Genomic DNA, 8,335 nt, shown 5'->3' on the forward strand with positions numbered 1-8,335 from the left:
TTTAGAATTAGCATTAGCAACAAAAACAAATACAGTGCATCCAGAAAATATTCACAGCGCTTCACGCTTTCCACATTTTATATTACAGCCTTATTCCAAAACGAAGTAAATACATTTTTCCCTCAAAATTCTGCTCACAACACCCCATAATGACAACAACAAAAAAAAGAAATCACATGTACATAAGTATTCACACTCTTTGCTCAATACTTTGTTGGCTTTGGCAGCAATTACAGCCTCAAGTCCTCTTGAATATGATCCCACAAGCTTGGTGCACCTATCTTTGGGCAGTTTAGCCTATTCCTCTTTGCAGCACCTCTCAAGCTCCATCAGGTCAGATGAGGAGGATTGGTGCACAGCCATTTTCAGATCTCTCCAGAGATGCTCAATCGGATTCAGGTCTGGGCTGTGGCTGGGCCACTCAAGGACATTTGCAGAGTTGTCCTGAAGCCACTCCTTTGATATCTTGGCTGTGCGCTTAAGGTCATTGTAATACTGAAAGATGACCCGTCACCTCAGTCTGAGGTCAAGCGCGCTCTGGAGCAGGTTTTCATCCACGATGTCTCTGTATATTGCTGCATTCATCTTTCCCTCAATCCTGACTAGTCTCCCAGTTCCTGTCACTGAAAAACATCCCCACAGCATGATGTTGCCACCACCATGCTTCACTGTAGGGATGATGCCTGGTTTCTTCCAAACATGACACCTGGCATTCACACCAAAGAGTTCAGTCTTTGTCTCATCAAGTTATGTGCCTTTTACTAAGGAGTGGCTTCTGTCAGGCCACTCTACCATACAGGCCTGTTTGGTGGATTGCTGCAGAAATGGTTGTCATTCTGAAAGGTTCTCCTCTCTCCACAGAGGAATGCTGGAGCTCTGACAGAGTGACCATCGGGTTCTTGGTCACCTCCCTGACTAAAGCCCTTCTCCCCTGATCGCTCAGTTTAGACAGGTGGCCAGCTCTAGGAAGAGTCCTGGTGGATCCAAAATTCTTCCAACTACAGATGATGGAGGCCACTGTGATCATTGGGACCTTCAAAGCAGCAAAAATGTTTCTGTACCCTTCCCCAGGTTTGTGCTTCAAGACAATCCTGTCTCGGAGGTCTACAGACAATTCCTTTGACTTCAGGCTTGATTTGTGTCAAGTGTGGGACCTTATATGTAGACAGGTGTGTGCCTTTCCAAATCATGTCCAATCAACTGAATTTACCCCAGGTGGACTCCAATTAAGCTGTAGAAACATCTCAAGGATGATCAGTGGAAAAAGGATGCACCTGAGCTTAATTTTGAACTTCATGGCAAAGGCTGTGAATACTTACGTACATGTAATTTCTTGGGATTTTTTTTGTTTGTTTGTTTGGGTTTTTTTTTTTTTTTTGCAAAAACCTCAAACGTTTTTTACATTTTCATTATGGGGTATTGGATGTAGAATTTTGAGGAAGAAAATGAATTTCATCCATTTTTTTAATAAGGCTGTAACATAGCAAAATGTGGAAAAAGTGAAGTGCTGTGAATATTTTCCGGATAACCCATTTATAACATTCCGTGTAAGGCTGTGTGACATAACAATATGCATCCTTAGGATGTGATAAAAATGCAATTAATATAGTCTATATTTTACTATGTAGTATGCTGCTAATGCCACAGTTAACAAACTAGGCCATGCTGGGCACATTAGTTAGCCTGACTGGAGCTAGCTAGCTAATTCCAGCGTTATTTCTCTTTACATGTTAGTCTGTCCATCAAACATCGATGACATTGATGTCTAAGACCATCATTTATAAAGTATATAGCACAATATTTACCTCCTCTGCTTAGAAAACAGTGAGAGCAAACCATATTTTACTGTAATTGCTGCCATTCAAAGATGTACATGACATTCAGAGGAAGACGGGAAATGAACTGAGCACTACTTTATTGCAACCAGATTAGAGTTTATAATAAAAGAAAGAAAAAAATAATCTTATTACCATGTGGTCACATGCACTACAAGTGACAGAAACAAAGTCACGACGTGCCATTCATTTTCAATCAGAGTGGGCGTATTGCAGTGATAATGCCATAGCTAATGAAAATGATGGTGACATTGGCTTTGTGGTTTGATGGGTGTTTCTGGCCCTTGCACACTACATCTCTGTAAGCTGTCTTGTAAATCACTTCAGAGGTGTTATCTAGCTATAAAAACAGCATTTTTAGATTTAGAAGTGGTTATTTCTCACTAACTTTTCCAAAATATATGAGAAACAGATTTAGATAGCTGCTTCGGAGCGTTTTCCACCATCTTGGATTATTTGGTTCAAGCGAACAGTTGACGTCACACTGCCTTTTTACTCGGATTGGCTTTTAGCGTGTAGTCTTCAGGTCTATTATGGCTTCACCTGGCTGGTGGCATAGCGACCATTGTCCCTTGCTGCCGCAAAATTCCCTCTCTTATTAAAAATGAATGACAAGTTTGTGCTTGGCCTCTGTCTCTTCCTGTCACTTGTAGCTAATGTGACCATAGCTTAAGAAACAACAGTCTCCAATACGAGCGAAAAGGCAGTGTGACATCAGCTGGTTGCTTATTGCTCAAACAAAATAAGTCAAGATGGTGGAAGATGCTCCAAAACAGCTGTATTTCTGAATAAATCTGTTTGGCTTTTATCTCATATGCTTTATAAAAGTTAGCGAGAAATAAACCCTTCTAAATCTAAAAACCAGGTTTTTGTAACCAGATATTATCTCTGAAGTAATTTACAAGGCACTTACGGTAGGGTGACCATATTTTGATTAACAAAAACAAGGACACTCAGCCCAGAAATGAGAAAGCCGGTACTAATCGGCAGAACCAGAATGGTTGGCAGAACTGGAATAATAATACAATTGACGGAATGATTGACAGAACTGAACCTTACTATGTCCCCTACTCTCAAGATATTGATAGCCAATCTCAAGATAATGTAATAAAATATCATGCAAAGCAGTAAATCCCTCTGTCATGTTCAAAGCACAAAATGATCTCTTTTCTCTCCCAATTACCACTAATTGCTGGAATAGGAGATCACCATATTGGAAAATTTACCCTCACTAACACTAGATGGCACCATACAAACTCCCGTTCTGCCATTCCGTCACTGTTCTGTCAAGAGTTTGGGGCTTCTAATGCCGACCTATAGCTTTATATAATAGCTAAATAGCTTGATTATTTTAATGGTGAGATCTGATCATCTCATCAGTACTTGTTTTGGGTGTAATATAAGCAAAAATGACCCATTTGGCTGATCCGCAGTTGTTTCGGTTCCATTCCATAGTTCCATTCTATAGTTCTGGCGATTAGTAGCTCCCCAAAGAGATACTCAAATGATACTTGACGTTTACTCAAAGATGAAAAACAATGAAAACCAGGACATTTTCATCACTTTCTAAAAAAAAAAAACCTCAGGAGGGCAAGGACGGGATGTGAAAACAGGACATGTCCTGGAAAAACAGGACATTTGGTCACTTTACTTTAAAGGGATGTTAGCATGCTAACTAGTGATACAGGAACATCACTGTGAAAGACGTTTAACTGAAACAAATCAACCAAAATTGCTTCCATTAAGTAGTCAAACATGGAAGAAAAACTCAAAATGACACTGTTGGGTTTTCCTGTCCTTTATATCATGAAACACTGTACACATTAACACTAAACAACGACAATCTGGCCATGCCCTGGGAACGCCCATCAAGTGACAAACGCCAGCGGCTTGTCGCCCTCATTTGCAGCTAATGTGACCGTAGGGTTAACCAGTGAACATTATGCCAATTAAACATTTTTATTCCTGAAAAATATTGTTTGTAGTTTCATTTCTTGAACCAGTTCAAAACCTTGACATCCAGCACACATCCTCAGTCATTCAGTCAGTTTAAAACTCAGCAGTGAATGGCTGAAATTCAAATTAAAAGTGTGTGACCTGGAGGGTGAGCAACACAGTGTCACCCCGCTCACATAGGCACACTCTTACAATACAACAAAGCATGTACCTGGAGTGTGACATTACTCTGAATGATTATAAGAACTGGCCTTGTGGTGCCTGGACAGCAGCAGCAGCAGCAGCCAGCAAACGTGGTCTGACTCTGTGATCATTCATTCCCTTTGAAGCTTCATTTCCATATTTAACTGAACCTACAGCATGAAGGACACACACTGAATCAAATTTTGGTTCACAGGACATCATTTTGGAGGATTTAATTCACACTGAAAGCTGACACGGAGCTATAATAATCCATTTGTACTTATTTATTTAATGCTGATTGTAAATGTGCATCACCACATAAAGTTATTAACAACTGTAAAACAGTAACAGAGAAATGGTAATACAAGCAGAAAATAATCTACTAATTCCCAACCTTGGGACGTCAGTCCAACATGAGATTTTTTGTTATGCAAAAATATGTTTAGAATATGCAAAATATACTTTAAAAAAAAAGCCTCAGCAACATACAGATTTTTAAATTTAAAAATAAATATACTTGATCATAAGTCCTCAGAACACATAGTGAAGCCACACACGCATTTCAAACTATCAGGCATGTAGAGAACATGCTATGCAGGCCTGAACCGTGACCTCTGACCTTGACTGTTGACAGATCCAAACCAAAATCAAATCAAATCATGCCTTTCCATCCATAGGTCCAATGTACCTGCCATTATTGAACAAAATTGGTTTAGATGTTCTTCAGATATCTTGATACTCGTAAAATACGTGATTACATCGAGACCCAAGACCAGGATGTACATAGTACACCTCAGGTGTTATCACTAAATGTTCATTTGAGAAAGTCAACTTGTTTTTATTTACACTTGACAACATAAATATGTAAAATACATCACATGATTGTAGTTCAGTAGATTATGTTTAGAAGTGGTAACATATGGAAAATATTTGCTCAATAAACCTGTGGATCCATCTGTTTATTCATTAGATTAGAAAAAAGTACCTGATAAATGTAACAGATGATTTCTATGGATTAACCCTTACCAAAAAGTAGTATATGCAAGTATGTTTCAAGTATACTTCTAGTTTACTTTTTATATACGTAGTACTATTTTTTGGTAAGGGAAAACTGAAATATTGAGTCATGTCTCTTGAAACTGGTTCATTTAGTGTTTCAAGTTGTTCAAACACTGAATTATCTTATTAAACAATCAATCACTTTCAGGTTTCAAGCATTTTGAAATGGGGGGAGCACACTTTTCTGAGCAATTGTTTCATTTCATTTTTAAAGCAATTTGAAACTCTTAATCATGTTCCAAACATGATTCATGGAACATAGGTAATACAAACCCTACTTGTTGGTAGTTATGAACATTTCAAAATAGTGAGTCTTTTTTCTGACACAATTGTTTCATTTAGTGTCTTCAAGCACTTCAAGGCTTATTTTCTGAAACAGTTGGTTGATTTGGTTGAAAGTATCAAAAAGCTTTCTTGTGTCACTATTGGTGCTTTGCATTTGCACTCAGAGGATGTAACTGAACACTTTAGCTGTTGCTAACAACCATGACTGTCTACAGTCCAGCAGATAACAGTATTTACAGCAGAATGCTGCAAATGGTGATGCAAGCACCAAATTCAGCACAAATACTCCTTAGACATTAACTCTTTTGAAAAAACTGATTGCCTACTTGAATTTCAATTAGTGGCCAGGTGGGGGTCAATTAAAGAATTACACAGGGGTCAATTTTTTTAAAAACTATACCACATTATTTGTCTGATCACAGAGATTCTAATAAGGTATAGTTTGGACTATCTGTGACTGAATGTTATGGAGTTATTCACCCTATTGAGGTTTCAAATCCCGCAAAATCTCACAAAACTTTGGCGAGGTCGCCACTCTGCGAGATGTCAGTAACATTGAGAACTGCATTGAGTTGGTCTGATAAGGGTGCACTTTAACCGCTGCACATGGACAACATGTGCAGCAACATAAAACTCTTTGTATATTGTGCCTAAAACTCTCATGAATATATTATCTGTGTTTTTAGATGTTATTGTGTGTGTTTTATGTAAGTATGCGAGAAGCTCAGGTTGTTTCTCCGTTATTTTCAATGGGAATCGCTATGAGCCGCGATCGCTTCCTGTTCATGCCATTCTGGGGGAAAGTAAAATTTGCTCTTTACCGTCCTGTTTATTGTCATTTACAACACTGTTTGTCCAGTTTGTTCTAGAGTAATATATGTAAAATGTCTGAAATTCAGTTTGCATTTATTAAATTCCAAGCAGGTTAAATGTAGCAGACACAGATTATTTGGAATATTTGTTTTAGCAAATTTTCAGGGTCTCATGCATGCAGTCTCTTATTAATGTGATATAAGCATAAAAAAAATACATTTTGGTAGTATAATGTTCATTTGCAATTGTCATGTGTATACTGTATGTTGTTTACACTGCAGTGACTCTCTGGCGCGCATGGGATTATGGGATATCTCAATAGGGTGAACGGGGTAAAAACAGCAAGAATGGTAACAAAGGGCAATTTCAGTTTAAACAAATCAAAATCAAATCAAATCAATTTTATTTATATAGCGCCAAATCACAACAAACAGTTGCCCGAAGGCGCTTTATATTGTAAGGCAAAAGCCATACAATAATTACAGAAAAACCCCAACGGTCAAAACGACCCCCTATGAGCAAGCACTTGGCGACAGAGGGAAGGAAAACTCCCTTTTAACAGGAAGAAACCTCCAGCAGAACCAGGCTCAGGAAGGGGCAGTCTTCTGCTGGGACTGGTTGGGGCTGAAGGGAGAGAATCAGGAAAAAGACATGCTGTGGAAGAGAGCAGAGATCAGTCACCAATGATTAAAAGCAGAGTGGTGCATACAGAGCAAAAAGAGGTGAATAAAAAGAAACACTGGGTGCATCATGGGAACCCCCCAGCAGTCTAAGTCTATAGCAGCATAACTAAGGGATGGTTCAGGGTCACCTGATCCAGCCCTAACTATAAGCTTTTTCAAAAAGGAAAGTTTTAAGCCTAATCTTAAAAGTAGAGAGGGTGTCTGTCTCCCTGATCCAAATTGGGAGCTGGTTCCACAGGAGAGGAGCCTGAAAGCTGAAGGCTCTGCCTCCCATTCTACTCTTACAAACCCTAGGAACTACAAGTAAGCCTGCAGTCTGAGAGCGAAGCGCTCTATTGGGGTGATATGGTACTATGAGGTCCCTAAGATAAGATGGGACCTGATTATTCAAAACCTTATAAGTAAGAAGAAGAATTTTAAATTCAGGGAGTGAAGAGAAGCCAATATGGGTGAAATATGCTGTCTCCTTCTAGTCCCTGTCAGTACTCTAGCTGCAGCATTTTGAATTAACTGAAGGCTTTTCAGGGAACTTTTAGGACAACCTGATAATAATGAATTACAGTAGTCCAGCCTAGAAGAAATAAATGCATGAATTAGCTTTTCAGCATCACTCTGAGACAAGACCTTTCTAATTTTAGAGATATTGCGCAAATGTAAAAAAAGCAGTCCTACATATTTGCTTAATATGCGCATTGAAGGACATATCCTGATCAACAATGACTCCCAAGATTTCTCACAGTATTACTGGAGGTCAGGGTAATGCCATCCAGAGTAAGGATCTGGTTAGACACCATGTTTCTAAGATTTGTGGGGCCAAGTACAATAACTTCAGTTTTATCTGAATTTAAAAGCAGGAAATTAGAGGTCATCCATGTCTTTATGTCTGAAAGACATTCCTGCAGTTTAACTAATTGGTGTGTGTCCTCTGGATAGATAAAGCTGGGTATCATCTGCGTAACAAACAGGGGTCAAAAGATACAGTTGCGCTAATTTTGGCAAAAAAAAAAAAAAAAGTGATGCAAATTATTGGTTGACTTAATAGGGTTTTAAAAAGGAATAGTTTTCACCATGTGGCATGTTTAGTTATCACCAGTGGCCGCTGGCCCATAGGGAGCACTCGGGCACAGCCCTCCCAGATGTGGAGGGGAAAAATTATAAAATATATTTTTTTTAAAAGTATTGTCATTGTCAGTTAGTATTGTCATAGTATGTGCCTACATGTAATCTGAATTATTAAAACAACTGACTTATTTAACACTGCATTTCCACCGACAGAACACATCATTTCTCTTCTTGGGTGATTACTCAAACATCCCCTTGAAGTGCAGTGAAATAACCAATTGCGTGTGGTTTCTAAGGAAAAATAATCAATATTTGGCCAATCAGCATCGTCAGATTTAATGGCTTTGGGGCGATCGGAATTTTCGTCCCTGGACCAATTGTATACGGTTGCTAAGGAAAAATAATAAAATTTGGCCAATCAGCATCGCCAAATGTAATGGCTTGGGGCCAGGATGATAC

Source organism: Thalassophryne amazonica, chromosome 12, assembly GCF_902500255.1.
Source record: "Thalassophryne amazonica chromosome 12, fThaAma1.1, whole genome shotgun sequence".
Taxonomy (NCBI): Eukaryota; Metazoa; Chordata; class Actinopteri; order Batrachoidiformes; family Batrachoididae; genus Thalassophryne; species Thalassophryne amazonica.